Consider the following 18,278-nt stretch of genomic DNA (forward strand, 5'->3'; position numbering starts at 1 on the left):
TTCTCCCTATGGAGTTTGGTTTGAATCCCACATCTTGTACCCCAACTTTTAAAACCTGCACCTGAGAGATGAGTTTTGAAAACCAATGGGGGGGGGGTGGCCTCCCCTGGTGATGCAGCTGTTGAGCGCTGGGCTGCGAAGCTGCCTGCAGCCTTTGCAGGGTTGGTTTGATCCCCGGCTGCCGGCGAGGGTCCCACATGGCACACAGACCTCTCCTGCGCCCGCTGCTCCCCTCAGCAGTGTTCTTTGGTCCTTCTGCCTGTTCTCTTCCCAGCTCTGGCTCTGGTGAATTCTCTCATCCTCCCGCACTTCTAACTGTACCCAGTGCTTATATAAATAAATAAATCTTTTAAAAAAAGAAAGAAAACCAATGGGGCTTGAGTGCATGAGAACCACAGCCCTACAGCAAACTGACATAGGGCTCTTCATGGGCTCCTGCCTGGAACTTGTCATCCCAGGGTCCAGTGCAGAAACAGCCATATGAAGGGTGCTCGAGTTTCATTTGAAAGCAGCTCATTTGCATTGCCCTGAGAAGCAGGAGTATGTTAGGATGCTTTCCTGGTACAAAGGCTGCCAGGTGCCATCTTCAATTGCTCCCTCTGCCACTCCAGAGTGCCAGTGTGTCTCAGAGGGAAGTTTTTACTCATATGCTCCAGTATTTAGGTTTTGTTTGTTTGTTGCTTTATAGTAAGGCTAAAGAACTAATGATAAGATTCCTAGGAATCCTGGACTCAAGTACCATATCTTCCTTTAACGGTGATACAAATTTATCACACCTCACTCAATCTGAAAATCCTAATCAATGCATTAGGGTGTGCAGCTCCCCCAGTGATTCCTACCTCCTGTTCTTCATGCCCTTGTATTCTTCCTCTTGACTACACACTGAAATTAATGATTTTCTTCTGTTCTAATAAATAAAATAGCATAATACAGAAGTGACGTAGCGTCACTTCTAACATTATTCTGATATTAGAGTATAAAATATGTGCTTACTTTCCAACTTGGTGTCTCTCTCTCTCTCTCTCACTCCACGTCCCTTCTTCCTTCCCTCCCTTCCCCCCTTCTTCTCTCTCTCCTTCCATCCCTCTATCTCTGCCTTACTCCTCTTCCTAGGTTCACCTATGCTGAGAAAGCCAGCTGTCATATTGTGATCCACCATAAGGAGTGATTCTTATTGCATTACTAGGAACTTAAGCTGTCAGTTCAACAGCAGGTAAGAAACTAAAGCCTGAAAAATCACATAAATGAGCTTGGAAATTGATCTTTTAGTTGCAATTAAGTTTTGACATACCTGAAGCCCTGAAAGCTTATCTGCAATCTCATCAGATAGTCTGAGTCAGAGGGGTCCAGGTAAACAAATCTTATAGTGCTGACTCACAGAAAAGGTGGAATATAAGTTTCTATTTACAATCATTAAGTTTTGAGATGTTTTTATTCAGCAAAAAAAAAATAAGTTTATTGTAATACACAGGAATAGAGTACTCTCTCATAGGTTTTCTATGCTTTGAATTATAACCAAAAATGTCTCCAGACAAAGTGAAATGTCTCCAGGAGGAAGGGACAAATCTGTCCCAGGTTGAGAAACATAAATAATGGAAGAGGTTCAGGAAGTCTTACAGTCACATAAGTGTATAAGCTGGGAGTTTTCTACTCTCAAAATATCTACCTGTCTTCTAAGTATCTAGAATTCTACCTTTTTGTTTTCATAAGATTTGTTATTTTTTTTTTTTACTTTTATTTATTTATTTATTTTTAAAGATTTATTTATTTTATATATACAAGCACTGGGTCAGAAGCGCAGGAGGATGAGAGAATTCACCAGAGCCAGAGCGGGGAGCAGAACAGGCAGAAGGACTGAAGTACACTGCTGAGGGGAGTAGCAGGCGGCAGAAGAGGTCTGTGTGCCATGTGGGACCCTCGCCGCGGCCAGGGATCGAACCTACGCTGCAGAGACTGCAGGCAGCTTCGCAGCCCAGCACTTAACCGCTGCACCACCAGGGGAGGCCCTATTATTATTATTATTATTATTTTTTACTTTTTATCTGTGCATTTAATTATCAGTCTTATCTATTTTAAAATTAATAGCAATATGAAAAAGAGGACAATAGTTAACAGAAAAAGATAACCCTGGCAGCTATTGTATCAAAATAGTTTCCCACTACAAATTTAAGCAGATCATTTCAATGTATTGTGAAAAGCATAATATTTCAATGCTGTATGTTCATGAAACCATGACTCTGAGGTTACGTAGCCATGACCCAGATGAGTCAGTGTCTATGGACTGTTGCTGCTTTGCAGCATGATTGTCAAATAGTATTTAAAGGTAGATGATTATCTTCACATGTTCTGGAGGTCATTACAGATGATGAGATTGTCAAACATCTAGCAAATTTTCTAATATGTCCTTTCATCTCTGATCATTGAAACACATGTTCATTCTTAAATGTGGTCCAAAGAACTCTTGTTCTTTTCCCATCTCTTTCTCTATAATCTTCAAAGACCAAAATCACTTACCCCAAAAAAGGACATTTTCTTATTCACTTGTGAAGGGAGAAAAATAAAAAAAAAGCTTTAACAAAGTTATAATCCTCTTTGAATATAGGTTAAAAAATTCATAACACAACAAAATTCCCAGCTATTTTTCATATGTGCTATATTTTAAGTATTGAGAAATGTAATGAAAACCTATTATCCCCCTTTCTGTGTTCCCCTCTTTGAATCTAATCCTTCTACATTAAATGTGGATTATACATGGATACATGGAGACCTTCAAAATCCTCAGCCTCAGGAAGGAAAGAATGGTAACTGTAACCCACAAGACACTTCTTTACTTATGTGGAGCTTGGAATAGAAATCTGGAGGAGGGAAATTCCACAAATGATCACAGATGGATTATTTGCAGATTAGCTAACATATGGCACATAGAACTGCAGCTCTAAAAAAGCAGAAAGACTGAAATAAAGTTTCAACTTAAAGAACCTTATAAACATCTGAAAATGTCAATGTTTTGGTTGGCTATCTAAATTACCTAAAGCATGTTTAACAGTTGAGAGATTGAAATGGAAATACCAAAATGGTTGAAAGTTTGAGGAAAAAAAGATTTTTTTTCAAAAATGGGTTGACTTTTCATTGATATTGTTAGTTCAGTCTCTTTTCCATCTTTCTACTTCACAAGACATGACATGAAAGCACATTGCTGGAATATGAAATTTAAAAAAACAAAATTAATACTGAAAGTACAGAAAACCATGGTCAGAATCCTATTCCAATCCTATTCCTACTCAGTGATCAAAAAAAAATAAACTCATGCTACTTGTAGCAACGTGGATGGAGAGGAAGAGATTATGCTAAGCAAAATAAGTCAGAAGGAAAATAAAAATATCAGATGGCTTCACTTATGGGGGAATATAAGGAAACTGAAAAAAGTATCAAGAAAAAGACAAAACTTGCAGGCAAACCATAGATCTGAGGCATACAGCACAGGAGGGTTAGGGAGATGGCTCAAAACAGGAGGGAAGAGCACAAGAGACTATGGTGATGGTTCATGGGTGCCGTGGTGATAGGAAAATTATAGGAACTACACCTGAGGGGAGAAATCAATTATTGCACAAATATGAACAACAACAAAGGAAAATAAAGAAACAAAACAGAATTCCATTCCAGACTGCCTTACAATCGAGTTTCCCCCAATATATTTATGGGACTATATTATCCAACATGCAAGTAAGGAATGGTCTAAGAGTATTCCTAGACAAAAATAAACTTTAACCAAGAGAAGAATGTCTATCACTCATCTTCCTTCAAGACAGACATGCAAGCAATCATTCAGATAATGTAAACTAACACTTTAGTTTAAAGCCTTTATCATTATTTATTAGTAAAATTGTATCTTGTAAAAAGGAAAATACATGTATCAATTCAGCCAAAGACTGAATTGAAGGTCTGTTTATCTCCCAAATTCATGTTAAAGGCCTAACACACACTGTGGCAGCTTTTGGAGGTAGGGCCTCTGTGGGAGTAACCAAGGTCAATGAGGTCATACACGCAGGACCCTGATGTGATAGGATTAAAGTTTTTGCAAGAAGAACTGTAGGAAAAATATTTTTTTTCTCTCTTCAGACTAGCTTAGAGAAAAGCCTGTCCTGTGTAAGGATAACATGGTCATTTGGAAGCCAGGAAAAGCGTTTTCACTATAAAATGATACTACCAGACCAAGATTGGAGACTTACAGCATCCAGAGTTGTGAGAAAATATATTACTGTTGTTTAAGTTATCCAGTCTTTGTTATGGCTGGGCAAGCAAACTAATATTCTTGCTAATAAAAGTATGGGTTACTTATAAAAGGTGTCATCGGGATGAAAACGATGAGAAACTATACTTGTGAATGATTATTTTACATTTATTTTGCTAGTTTATGATTAAATAATACTATGATATTGTCCATAGCTTGTCTTTTCTTCCAAAGACAATTTGAAGGGGAAAAAAAGGGAGCCAGAATACTCCAAACAACAAGCTATCAAAAACAAATAAATAAATAACTGCTACCTGTAAAATTAAAACAATTCTCAGAATTGCTAATATCATTTTGTGTTACGCTATTACTAATTTTCAACTATTTTATGCTACTCTAAATTCTCTATAATTGTTGTGTAAGTGATCTATGGTAGAATATATTTCTGATTTTTATTTTAAATTTTTACTACTTATTGTGATATATTTTGACCACATAAAATTAATGAAACATGAATGTGTAATTAATTAAAAAGTGAATATTCCTCTAACTACTATAAAGAAATATATTGGAAATTTCTTAGAAAGCCCTCAGTGCCTTCCCTCAATCATATCATTCTTCAATCCCAAGAGACAATCACTATCTTGAATTCTGTGATAATCTAATTCTATGATAATTCTAAGCATGTGCCACTCACCCCCATCCCCACCTGCAATTTATTGGGAAGCTTGGTGGATTTGTGTCTCTTTGAAACTAAAAGAATACTGGAAATTCCATGCAGCTCTTTGGGGTTTGGAACTTAGCTCTTCAGCTTCTTGTTCCAGTTTTCAACATTTGGCAAATGACTTGATAAGAAGAAATATTGGGAATTTAGGCAGTCCTCAAATTTTTCGGGGTCTCCTCAGCACAGTGAGATTTCCAAAGATTTCACTCTGTGTTTTGGTTTTAGCTCTCTAACCTCCCATGTCACTTTCCATGCAGAAAATATCCCTGTGTGGCAAACTAGCCATGGATTTTAGGTTTCACAATGTTCCAGTTTGTCACTACAGCCCCTTAAGCTCATGAAAACTTTTCTAATTCCCAGCATAAGTCATTTGCTTGGGCTAAGCCAAATTAATAAAAGTTTTCAAGGCAAAAACACCACCAACAACACAGCAAAAAAAGCAACTGGCCAGCTGGCAATTATCTACTCACCTCCAAATTATCCTCCCCTCTTTGAAATGGCACTGATTGCATTCTCAACTTCACTGCACTGCATTTATCTTCTAATACCTTTAAAAACATAATATTTGCAATATATTGATATTTGTTTTTTTCTTGTTGACACAGCCTGTAGTAACTATATTCTGTTTAGATGTAGAAATATAGTAGACACTTTGTAAATAAATTTTATCAGACTTTCTTATTTTGTTATAAAGTAAAACACCATGGCATATACTGAATCATTTTCTATTTTAAATCTTTTGATTTGGGGGAATCACATTAAGTTTCTAAAATTTAACCACCCCCTTTACTTTTTTGAGATGCTTGTAACTTCCTTATTATTCATTTCAAGCTGTTGGATTTTGTTTGCTATTTTGTTAGAATATTGCTACATCCATAAAGAATCTGGGAGTATTTATAAAAGTAGCATATCTGTGATCCAAGATAGGGCAGAATGAAAAAGAAATTGATACATGTATATACTTGCATATGAATTTCTATATATCACATGTGTATATCCTTTAAATTCTAAAATTAAGTACACAAACTTATTTAAATCCCTACTTGGGAGCTAATATCTGTAGCAAATATCTGTATAGTTAATATAGATATTTGCTAATATCTGTAGCTAATATCTGTAGTTGTGTCCTTTTTTTATTATTCCTATCATTATTTACTCTCTTCTTTTACATTTTTTAAAATTTTTGCATAGAACTAGGGAGTAAGCCTTGCACCTAGAGGTGCAAGGATGGGGGTTGGGGGTGGGGCGGGGGATGGGGTGGTGAGAGGATTCACCACAGACAGAATCAGGAACAGAATAGGAGGATTCACTGAAATATACTGGTAAGGGGAGCAGCAGGTGAGACAAGAGAGGTCTGCTGTGCCATGTGGCTTAGCTCCCTGGCCAGGGCTAGAACTCAGGACGTGGCAGTGATAGCACTGAGATTTAATTCCTAGGCCACCAGGAAGGCTCTGCTCTTTTATTTTTCTCATGCACTCTTTTGTCATTCTCACTTTATGAAATTGTCAGAGATAATTTATTATTCCATTTTTATTAGGCAGAATTCACTCACAGAAACACTGAAATATATGAAAATACAATTATACCACTTCCCTTGTCTTCTCATGATCCCTATAACTCCATTTTATTTTATTGGATTTGTGTGTAACTATTTGTGTGTTTATGTGTGGTTACTGGGTTTTGATGTGATTTAATTGAGTGACTGTAAGAGCTGGTTAAGTAGAATCTGAAAGGGTGTTCTATTTATGTCTTGCACTAGAGCGTTACATTTGCACTGTGGGAAATCAGGAAGAAAAGAGGGATGTATGAGAGAATGAGTACCACAAGCATTTGCTAGAATGCATGTCAGTTTCTCTAGTACCTCACTGCTGTCAACTTTGACAATATGGTGTCATATTGTCATGCAGGAAAAGTCAAGTCAAAACTCTTCATCATGGACTTAAACATACATTTTGCCCAGGAGTTAGAAAAGCTGAGAGAAGACAATGGAAGGGGAATGAACAGCAGAGGTGCTGCAGACTGGCTTTACCTAATGAGAATAGGGCAAAATTTACAATCCAAGTTGCAAATCTACCTGGTAGCCCAATCTTTAATATGACAAGCCACCATTTTGTCATATTCCATTGTTGAAAGTGACTCCCAGGTCCAGACCATATTCAAGAGAAGTTACATAGTAGGAGATGGAATTACTGAACATCTTAGAAACTACTTACTACAATTTTTCCTTTTAAAACTTCAAAGCCAAGAAAACCAAAACTCTAAATCTTGAAATAAGCTAATGCCATCATGCTATCAAGAATTATAAATCTTTATTGTACTTTCAGATCTTAAAAGCTTTTAAAAAATTATATCTAATACCTTATTTCTTTTCTAATGGCAGCATAAAATTTCCAGGTAACACAGATACTTCCAGGTCACTATTAATAATAATGATATCAGAAGGAAGAAGAAAAGGAAAAATACTTTTCAAATTGATTATAGTTTCTATATGTATTCTTAAAACAAATGAGGTTTTTTTGGCTAAGAACAATATTCCAAATCTCTATCTGGAGAATCTTTTTATGAAAATATGTTACATATTTCAGTCATTAGAAGCTAAACTCTTTAAATTTTTCCTAAAACTAGTATCAAGCAGTCTATGGCTCTCTATTTTTTTTCTTCTAAATACATCATAATGGAAGTTTTGAAAAGCTGTCAAAAGCATAGCATTACCAAGTAATTTCTGTGAGTACCTTGGCATTCTAGTGGAAGAAATAAAGGTGATCAAATGTCATCTAAGTTATTTCTGTATAATTCCAATATTTTTCTATAGAAAATAATTTAAATTTGCATGCCACACTTATGCTTAGCTATCCATTTTGAGACTCCATTCAATTAAAGATGTTCTAACTTTCTTTTTTTTATTTTTATTTTTTTAAAGATTTATTTATTTATTTATACAAGCACTGGGTACAGTCAGAAGAGCAGGAGGGTGAGAGAATTCACCAGAGTCAGAGCGGGGAGCAGAGCAGGCAGATGACGAAATACACCGCTTAGGGGAGCAGCGGGCATGGCAGGAGAGGTCTGTCGCGCCATGTGGGACCCTCGCCCAATGACTGGGGATCAACCGGCAATGCAGAGTCTGCAGGCAGCCTCGCAACCCAGCGCTCAACCGCTGTGCCACCAGGGGAGGCCCAAGATGTTATAACTTTCACTCAGATTTATCATGTTTAATTAATCATGTTAATTAACCAGTGTTGGGCCTCCCTGGTGGTGTAAGGGGTTAAGTCTCAGCACTAGGATGCTACTGGCAGGTATTGAAGCATGAGCTTGACCCCTGCCAAGGGAGCTGACCCACATGACAAAGCAGACCTCTCCTGTTTCACCCTGCTGCTCCCCTCAACAGTGTATTTCAGTAGATCTGTCTGTTCTGTTCCCCACTCTGTCTCTCATCCTTACCCCCAGTACCTCTGGCCTACACAACAGCTCTTATATGCATAAATAAATCTTTAAAATTTAATCAATGTTGTGAAATATAGTCTATAACCTATAATCCTATTTAATTCTAGAAAATAATGGGAAGACTATTGGTGTAAAGATGAGACTTGAGACATATGCTGTTCAAAAATGTGAACTTTTGATTTTGAAGCCACCTTATCGTTCTCGGGAAGACATGATGGATCTCATGCACCAACATGTGTATATACAACTACCACGTGGTTCCCTGTTCCTAATATCTTCTCAAGAGAGAGCGAAGTTCATTTAGGGTATCAGTGTGTCAACTCCAAACAAAAAACTCATATTTTAGTAATCCTCTATCAGTATGGCTCTAAATTTGCTTAGGATGGCTACACCCTGCCATTAATACCTCAAGGTACAAAGGGCTTGAGCCTCTCCTCAAGAACTTGAAGAATTTGTACAAAAATCCTCTCAAGTCTTTTATTTTGTCCATAATTACATGGAAAAGTATATGTTAATTTGTAAGTATAATTCTCTCAATTTCTGGGAGTTATTGTTTCCACAAATCTTCTGAAACGGATCAGGTCAAGAGTTTCTTAAGCATCATCTCACAGTTCCTGTTCATTTGTTTATATTTAACAGCATGTTTTTGTTTGCATATATGCTTCAAATTTTTAAAGGTTATACAACCTCATTATAGAAAGCTTAGGAAATAGAGGGGGGAAAGATATTCAACTTTTAAAAACTAATCTATCTGGGGTCTCCCTGGTGGCACAGGCAGTTGAGCGCAGCGCTGTGAAGCTGTCTGCAGCCTCTGCAGCACTGGTTTGATCCCTGCCGGCTGGCGAGGGTCCCACTTGGTGCGGCAGACCTCTCCTGTCTCGCCAGCTGCTCCCCTCAGCAGTGTATTCCGTCAGTCTGCCTGTTCTGTTCCCCGCTCTGTCTCTGGTGAATCCTCTCACCCTCCCTCGTACCCTGGTTCTTGTATAAATAAAATAAATCTTGAAAAAAAAAAAAAAAACTAATCTATCATTGAGAGAATAATTTTAAACATTTGAAATTTTTACTAAAAGTGGAATTACTATGACACAGGGCATGTAATTTTGATATCTGTGATCAGATGTATATAACACTTATTTTTATCAAAATAAGAAAACAATATATAACTTAGCAAAGAACACATCTATAACAGAAAATAAATGAAAGTGTTAAAATGGAAAGACAGGACTACTTTGAAAACAGGCTGATGTAAAAAAATTGCCCCATTTTGGCATATTTGATAAGTCAAATAACATGGAAAGCTTCTTCAGAAAATAGCCTCTGATTAATTTTAATCAGTCAGAAAAGGAAATAAAAACAATTACTAAATTAATACATTATTCACTATATCAAAAATTTTAAAATGATTTCTCTTCATCAAATTTCAATGTTAGCTAACATTCATTGGAACTTTCATATGTGATAAATGCATCACAGGCCTTATCTAAAATTATTTTTCTAACAATTTTATGATAGAAAAATTCTATTGTATCCATTTAACAGATAAATGAAAACTGATTTTTAGTCAAGGAAACATCTAAAGTCAAACAACGCTGAGATTAAGATCATGACTCTGCAAAAAACAAAATAAAAAGTATGATTATTTGAACATATGCTTTTTCTCATTGCCCTTCATATATATTAGGGAAATTGATTATCATAGAGAAAAGCTAAAGTCTAAGTATAGAGAAATTCATTGTCAATTCACTTACATACAGTAATATTTACATATTGATTATATTGGTTCATATTTCAATTTTATCATTATTACTGACACAACTTATCAATACTTCAATGGGCATTATTTTTTGTGTTTCTATTTTAAAATTAAGGTATAACTCATAGGGTAAAGTGTACATACCGTAGATATATAGCTTTATGAATTATTGTGATTATCTTGATCAAGATTTTAGGTATTTTTTCAAGACTTCAGAAGGATATGTTATTCTTCTTTCAGTCATTACCCCTTTCAAAATTAATCATTTTTCTGATTCTTACGAAACCAGCTGAAATTTTTCCTCTTTATAAAATCCACATTAAAGGAATGATACAGTATTTTCTCTCATCTTTCTTCCGTTGTTTTACATAAAGTCTGCAAGGTTAGTACATAATGTTTGCATATTCTTTTTTTTCAATTTGGTGAATAACTAGGAAAAAACATCCATTCTACTACTGAGGGACATTTGAGCTATTTTAAATTCAGATTGCTGTAGGGAAATAAAAATCTGCTTGAACATACTGAATATGTCTTAAGAACTACTTTTTCTGAATTTATACTCAATAGTTGTACAGCTGGGTAATTGCTCAAAGTGGCAATCCTAATTTACCTGTCATGCAGCAGGCAGCACTTTGGCAACACTTGGTATTATATATCTTACTAGTTATTTTGTTGGGTGCATAGTTATATTACACTGTGTTAATGATTTATATTTCTGTGATTAATGCTATTCCTCACTTTTTGTTTGTTGATCACTTGATAACCTTGAAAAGTGACTATTTGAGGCTTTGGCCAGTTAGGAAAAAAAATTTAATCACTCAGGGCCTCCCCAGGGGCTTAGGGTTTAAGTCTCAGCACTACCAAGTTATCCACAGCCACTGCAGCATGGCAAGAGTTCCATCTCCAGCATGCCAGGGAGCTAATTCACATGGCACAGTAGACCTCTCCTGTCTTGCCTGATGTTCCCCTCAGCAGTGTGTTTCAGTCAATCTGCCTATTCTATTCCCCACTGTCTCTGGTGAATCCTCTCACCCCATCCCCACACCTCTGGCCTGTATCCCAGTTCTTATATGCATAAATAAATAAATCTTTGAAAAGTATTTAACCCCTCAGATGTTTTTGATTAGATGTGGTTATTTGTATCTATTTTGACTACAAGTGCCTTGCCATTTTGCTCTTACCTTTAATTGTATTTTTAATCCTGTTACTTTTAACTAATAAATAGCATTTTCTGAATGGATTCAACACTTTGATCATTCATTCACTTATTGAAAGACAAAGTGTTGGCTACCAGTTTTTGAAAACTATGATTATAATATATAAAATTTGCAAGTGGGCTTTCTGTGGATATGAGTTTACAAATCAGTTGGGTATCTGTGCGTATGGGTGCTGAAACATATGGTTAAGATTATTTAGACTTTAAGTTAACTAGCAAACTTTCATTCAAATTGTACTACCATTTTGTACTCATATCAGGAATGAATGAGAAATCCTAGAACTATGAATCATGCCATCATCAGATATTTGGGTTTTAGGCATTCTGGTTTGCAGTGTTGTGTCTCTTTGTTTACATTTGCATTTCTAATTACGTATGATATTGAATATCTTACATCTTTTCATATGTTTTCTTACCATCTTTATATCCTTCCTAATGTCTGTTCAGACAAAAATTTATTTTGAGTTTCAGACTTCATAAAACATTTTGTATCTTTCTTTTTCAGATATATTTGCAAGTATATTCTTACAGCATGCAACTTTTTTGCCTTTGAGAGATTTTAATTTTAAAAGTTCTATCTCAATGTTTCTTCTTTCATGAACTGTGTTCTTGATTTATATCCAAACTTATCACCACACCCAAGTTCAATGTAAATTTTATGCCCTTTCCCAGTTTTACAGTTTTCATTTAGTTATATGGTTAATTATGAGTTAAATGTTATTAAAGGTAGAAGGCCTGTGTCTGGCTTCATTTTTTTTTTAAAGAATATATAATTAATCCAGCATCACTTATTGAAAATACTATCTTTTCTTCACTAAATTGCTCTGGTGTCTTTCTTAAAGATCTTCCAACTATATGTTCATGGATGTGTTTTAAGGTCTGTATTCTGTTCCACTGATTCACCTCCCTTAGGTTAGGAATATTACACAGGGCTGGAGTGGGAGAAAAGTTCTTCCTTCAGGTAAAATAAGGCACTGATAAAGTCTTGTTCCTTTGAGATGAAGGCAGTTTTACTGCGGTTCTGTGCTTATTTCACAGTGGTTACTTTATGGCCACTGCCACAAGCACAAGATCTTACTGGTCCTTCACTGTAAGATCTTGTTGGGGTCCAGCTACTAAAACGCAGGAAGATGTAGAGACTTCTAAACTTGAATATCTTCTGCTAAAATACTTTTGGCACTATGTATTGGCATATATGCCATTGACCAAAACATGCCAACTTTCAAGATTTTTCAGTTGGTTAAGTGTTTCTCTTTGAATTCATCTTTCCTCCCCTTGGAATAGATCCTACACTGTAAAATTCAGGTTTACTGTGGAAGAAGCCATATTTCCTAGTTAGCAAGTAAATTAAAGCACTCTTTCAATCCCAGAAGCCAAAAAGATCAAGGTACAGTCACAGGACTCTACTATCATCACTTAAAACTTGGGAGCAAACAGACTGAGTTTCGAAGAGCTTCAGAGATAGGAAAGGCAGTTAACTGGGGAAAAAGCAAAAGGAAACAAGGAGAAAATGTAAAGGAATAATCAGAGTTGAATTCAAAGACACCGACAGCCCCTTTGTAAAAATGAGAAAAATACAAAAAAAAAAAAAAAGAATAAATGTTTCTATTTTTTCTTGCAAAGAATTACAGAAAATTAAAATCCTTTGTAACTAAGGCACAATAGTGAGGATTTCTGTGGTTTAGTATATTGTAGCCTAATTGACAAAATAAACACTGGTAAATAAAGTGTAATTACTTGACCCCCGCCAAACATTTCTGAAAACAGTGGACCACACCCTCCATTATTGGAGGTAACCTTTCCCTCCTCAGTCATTTCATTTAGATTTCAAACAAATCAAAGCAGAGAAAAGAGGTGGCCCCAGTTAATCTGCCCACTTATGAAACAGAACCCCCTGTCTTCAGCAGCAGCTGAAGCAGGGCCAGGGCCAGGATCTTTGGCACCTCAGTCCTGGTGTAACAGGGTGGTCCCCAGGAAAGGGGGAGGTTCCAGGTTTCCTGCCCCACCCAAAAGGAGGGTGGAGCTGAGCAGGAGGAGAATAAGCTGCAGAGAAGACTGAGGAAGGAAGGAAGCAGGATGGAGAGCCAGAAGGATCCCTGGAGGAGGCACATGTAGCAGAGACGTGAAGAAACTGCACTCGCCTTTTGGTCCTGGACTGATTGATACAGTTGTGTGTGAGAGACCCGTGGGGAAGTGACAGTGGCGGTTTTTATCTTGATTTTGCTCTTTTCCTCCCATGCTTGTCTGGTTGTTTCTGATCGTTTGTGTGGGTCCCCACTGGAAGATGCTTTAGGCCGTGGCAGGCTTTCAGGCCTTGCTCTGTGCCAATCCCATTTGGGTGGACATTTACCCACGAGGAGATGGGTAACTTCGTGAGCTTGATCTAGAAACTATATTCTTTGCCTTTCTTGTATTGTTTACTAATTGTATTAAAGTTCCACTTCATTAAAATCTCATATGTTTTGTGTTGATGCTGCAGATGGCAGAACCTATTCAGAGCAGGCAGGTTTGGAGGGTCTGGGGCGCCCCTCTCCCTAACCTGTAACACTAGGGATTGTCGTGGGCAGGCCTGACTGGGTGCCCTCATATGTGGGGACAGCTCAACTAGAGCGGCGTGACCCTCTCATATCTGAAGCAGAGGAAAACCCACAAGAAACATGGAAAAGAACAACTAGATCTAAAGTGAAACTAACCAAGACTTCCGACGCCACAGACCAGCGTAAGGTTGTCTGAGCAGCAGGCGGTGCACCAAAGGTCTCCCAGTTGGGGGGGGGGGGGCCAGGATCAGGCTTCCTCCTTCTGGAGTCGCGCATGTGTGCATCACTTGGTCCCTTCCGGTGGGGTCCGTGAGCAACCCAGCCACTCGCCTTGCGTTCCGTTTCCAGGCTGTCACGAGGCTTCCTTGTGAACAGGTGAGAAGGGGTTTGTTGGGGACGGAGATGGCGCCCAGGACGATGTTCTCACCTTGTGGGTAGCTTCCTGCTCCCACGCAGAGTTTCTCCCAGCTCTGGAGCTCTGGGACGGAGTGAAGCCTGGCGGGGCAGCCACGTCAGGGTGTGGACAAACAGGCTGAGCGAAGTCCCTCCTTCCCCCCTCTCCAAACCGGTTTTACTATGAAAATATTCTCCAGCAGACTAATGGGACTCAAAATGGACTGGTCAGGCGACCAATATGGAGCAGACGTCTGCTCAAAATCTGGAATGTCCCCAGCCACCCAGCCCTCTGGGTCCAGAGGATACCTTCTTGTGGTTTGAACTCAAAATTTAATCCATTGGAGACTAAGTTTCCATTGTGTGTTTTTTGCTACTTGCTTTGTGGATGTTACTGTCATAAACCCCACCCCTCCGCGTGAACTTTCGCTTGGTATCAGAAAGCTGTGTTCCGTGCTTGTAGACTGCACAAGAAAGGCTTTGGTTTTTCTCCTAAATTTCCTCTTGATCCAGCTTTAGTTAGCAGCAAGTAAGGATTGTCGGGTACACTGGAGGCGTGCCTGGGATTGTCACCTTCCTGATAGGTGTCAGGGAGCTCAAAGGTGGCCACTGCCCAGGTGTGCCTCCAGCAGGGTTACCTGGCAGCCCTCAACTCTCTCCCCCTGCAGGCCCAGCTGCAGCATCTGCTAAGAGCCAGGAAGAGTCCTAGCAGAAAACGACTTGTCTTAACCGTTCTGGGTGGCAGGACCTCCTTTGATATTTTTTTTTTCTCTAATTATACAATGAATTTATCTGAAACATTTTTTATTAATCAATTTATGCAATCAATCATTTCACAATATGATTATTAACTGTGAGACTCTTTTATCAGTGGGTAATAAGGAGTAATCCAATGGTGTAAAAAGCAGGAAACTTCCTTGATAACAAACCGGAAAATAATTTGAGTTGCAATATATTGTGTTGCTTGCCTTCTATAAAAGGTTATGTCTTTTTTTGCTCATGCAAATGAAAATTCTATGTGGCAGAACTGTATAGTATGTTAAAAATATGGCTTTACAGTTAGAAGGGTGGGGGGAGAATGACATCCATGAAGATTTTAAGTTCTGCGATTATATTTTGCAGTACTGGAATGTTCATTTAATGTTTTTAAGTAGTTTTTCTAGCTGTTGAAATCCTCAGTTTTCCCCCTTTTTTCTTACTTGTCTTGAACTTATAGCTTCTCTGATGATTTTTATCTATAATCATTATTTTGATCATCTCTGGTTATGTGACTTCCACCTTTTCTGCATTTTTTTTTTTTGGTGTTTTGAGTATCATGGAAGTTATGTAACTGATATATATTATGTCACGCTCCTTTAAAGAGTATTTAATTGCAATCTGTAAAGCACTTACATTATAGACAAGTCACCTTGCCCCTTGATCATGTCAAAATTTGGCTTTATGCTTTTACGGGTCTCTTTCAATATTGTCCTCATATACTTGAGTGTGATCCTTGTTGCTATTCTGATCCTGCATGTCATTGTGGCTGCATTTAGACTTCAAACTATCTCCTCAAGACTGTACAAGCTTGAAATGTCTGCTCAGCTTTCTAGCCTCTCATTGATTCTCTTTTCTAAGCATCTCTCTGGCCAAGTTTCCTAAATCCCACCTGTGTGGGGAGTCTTCAACTCTTGATGTGTCTTCTATTTGCTTAGAGCATCATTGTCTATTTGCAACCTGATTCCCTGCTCACACTTTTGAACAGTGTGTGTCAGAAAAATCTAATGATTGATAAGTATCACAGTTTGCTTTCCTCTGTTGCTTTCAGAGAAAAACCAAAGTAAAATCGAGTTCAACTACTGTGCATTGCTTTTCTCAATAATTTCAGCTATAAATCAGAATATACAAAATAGTAGGCAGCTGATTTTTTAACTATTCTGTCAATCTTTTGTAGTTTTTTTTTTTAACAGCGTGATCATCTAATGCTAGCTACCCATCTTTTTCTAAATCAGTGACCTCCTTACTCTTATTTCCACATAAAATCTATTATTCAATTGAGTAAGTAGGAGAGGGAGTGAAGGTAAATGAGTAAATAGGGTGGAGGAGGGGGAACTTTATATATATTGCTATACTTCAACAAAGAAATGATGTTGTCTGTCTTAGAATGTGAACAATTAAGTGATAGCAAGGCTTTTAACTTAAGTCCAAAATTTGTTTTGAAGTATGGTATTGGAATAAAAACAGATACACAGATCAATGGAATAGAATTGAGAGCCCAGAGATAAACCCGCATTTATATGGACAGTTCTACTCTATGACAAAGGGGCCAGGGGCATACACTGGGGGAAGGAAAGTATCTTCAACAAATGCTGTTGGGAAAATTGGACAGCCACATGCAGAAAACTGAAACTAGACCACCTTTTAACAACATATACAAAAATTGACTCAAAATGGATTAAACTGGAAATAAGGCCAAAATCCATTAAATACATGGGCGAAAACACAGGGAAATCACTCTACAGCATTAGCTTTAGGGATGTGTTTGGGAACTATGCCAACAAGGAAAATAAAAGCAAATATAAACAAATAGAATTACATCAAGCTATATAGCTGCTGTACAGAGAAAGAAACTATCAGTAAAACAAAAAAACACCCTACTGAGTGGGAGAAAATATTTGTATATCATAAATTTGACAAAGGCCTAATATCCAAGATCTACAAATAATTCATACAACTCAATAAAAAGAGAACAAAGAAGCCAATCAAAAAAAAAAAAAAGGGCAGAGTTGCTAAATAGACACTTGTCCAAAGAAGACATACAGATGACCAATAGGCACATGAAAATGTAAACAGGGCCTCCTCAGGTGGTACAGCGGGTTGAACACAGCATTGTGAAGCTGCCCGCAGCCTCTGCAGCGCGGGTTCGATTCCCAGCCTGCCAGGAGACACCCACATGACACAGCAGACCTCTCCTGACTTGCCTGCTGCTCCCCTCAGCAGTGTATTTCAGTCAGTCTGCCTATTCTGTTCCCCACTCTGTCTCTGGTGAATCCTCTCACCCTCCGTGCCTCTGCCCTGTACCCCAGCTCTTGTAGAAATAAATAAAATGAAAAGAAGAAAAATGTAAACAAATGTTACCTCAAATTTATTTGCCTCAAATAATTTGAATTGAGTCATTTCTCATTTTATTAGCAACAATCTTAGGTATACTCTAATTAGAGAAATAAATAAATTTCTCATCAATATATAAGTAATTTGAAGCTTACTTGAAGGTTGAAATTTTCTGAATGGTTCAGAAAATTTCATTTACATGTATAACTACATGTAAATGCTCTATTTTTTTGTCAAAATGTGTCAGTATGTCTATAATAATACATTTAGGGCCTCCCTTGGTGGCTCAGGCAGTTGAGCACAACACTGTGAAGCTGTCCGCAGCCTCTGCAGTGTGGGTTCAATCACAGCTGGCACGTGAGAATCCCACATGGTGTGGCAGACCTCTCCTGTCTCACCCGCTGTTCCCCTCAGCAGTGTATTTCAGTCAGTCTGCCTCTTCTGTTCCCCATTCTGTCTCTGGTGAATTCTCTCACCCTCCCCTACATCTGACCTGTACCCCAGTTCTTGTATGCATGAATAAATAAATCTTTAAAAAAATACATTTAAAAAGATGCTTTCAGAGAAAGTCATGTTCTTGGACTTAATAATGTTACTTGAGAAAAAAAGTTAATAGATTTTTTTAATTTAAAACTCATATTTCTTACAATAGAATGATTTTTCTTTCAGGAGGGTTTTCTCCAAACCCAAAGAAAAGAAAATAAATATTTTTTCTTTTATAGGTAGAAAGAATTAGGAGGAAAAACCACAATGCTTAATTAGAGGTAACACTTATGTCTGAAGGTCATGCAGGCCTTTGCATTTTGATTTATTTCAGGTTACATCCTTTTATTTTTTTCACTCTGAAGTGATGTTTGTAAATGTTAAAAATAAAGCCAACTTATTTATATTTA

At 37.5% G+C, this 18,278-nt stretch overlaps 1 protein-coding gene and 1 long non-coding RNA gene across 2 annotated transcripts in view; one reads left to right on the forward strand and one right to left on the reverse strand.

Moving 5' to 3' along the window:
• The window catches only part of LOC119236309 (uncharacterized), a 171,856-nt gene extending 157,703 nt beyond the window's left edge, over nucleotides 1–14,153 (reverse strand). The window contains exons 1-2 of the long non-coding RNA XR_008550197.1: nucleotides 14,059–14,153; nucleotides 5,426–5,503 (exon numbers count right to left, since the gene is read on the reverse strand). This is a non-coding gene — a long non-coding RNA (uncharacterized LOC119236309). The remainder of the gene's footprint in view (nucleotides 1–5,425; nucleotides 5,504–14,058) is intronic.
• A 67-nt stretch (nucleotides 14,154–14,220) lies between these two features.
• The window catches only part of GABRG2 (gamma-aminobutyric acid type A receptor subunit gamma2), a 137,683-nt gene continuing 133,625 nt past the window's right edge, over nucleotides 14,221–18,278 (forward strand). The window contains exon 1 of the mRNA XM_054691389.1: nucleotides 14,221–14,277. The gene's annotated coding sequence lies outside the window, so the exon portion shown is untranslated. The remainder of the gene's footprint in view (nucleotides 14,278–18,278) is intronic.

Source organism: Talpa occidentalis, unplaced genomic scaffold (assembly GCF_014898055.3).
Source record: "Talpa occidentalis isolate TD23 unplaced genomic scaffold, MPIMG_talOcc4v2.1 talOcc4.9, whole genome shotgun sequence".
In the NCBI taxonomy this organism is placed as follows: domain Eukaryota; kingdom Metazoa; phylum Chordata; class Mammalia; order Eulipotyphla; family Talpidae; genus Talpa; species Talpa occidentalis.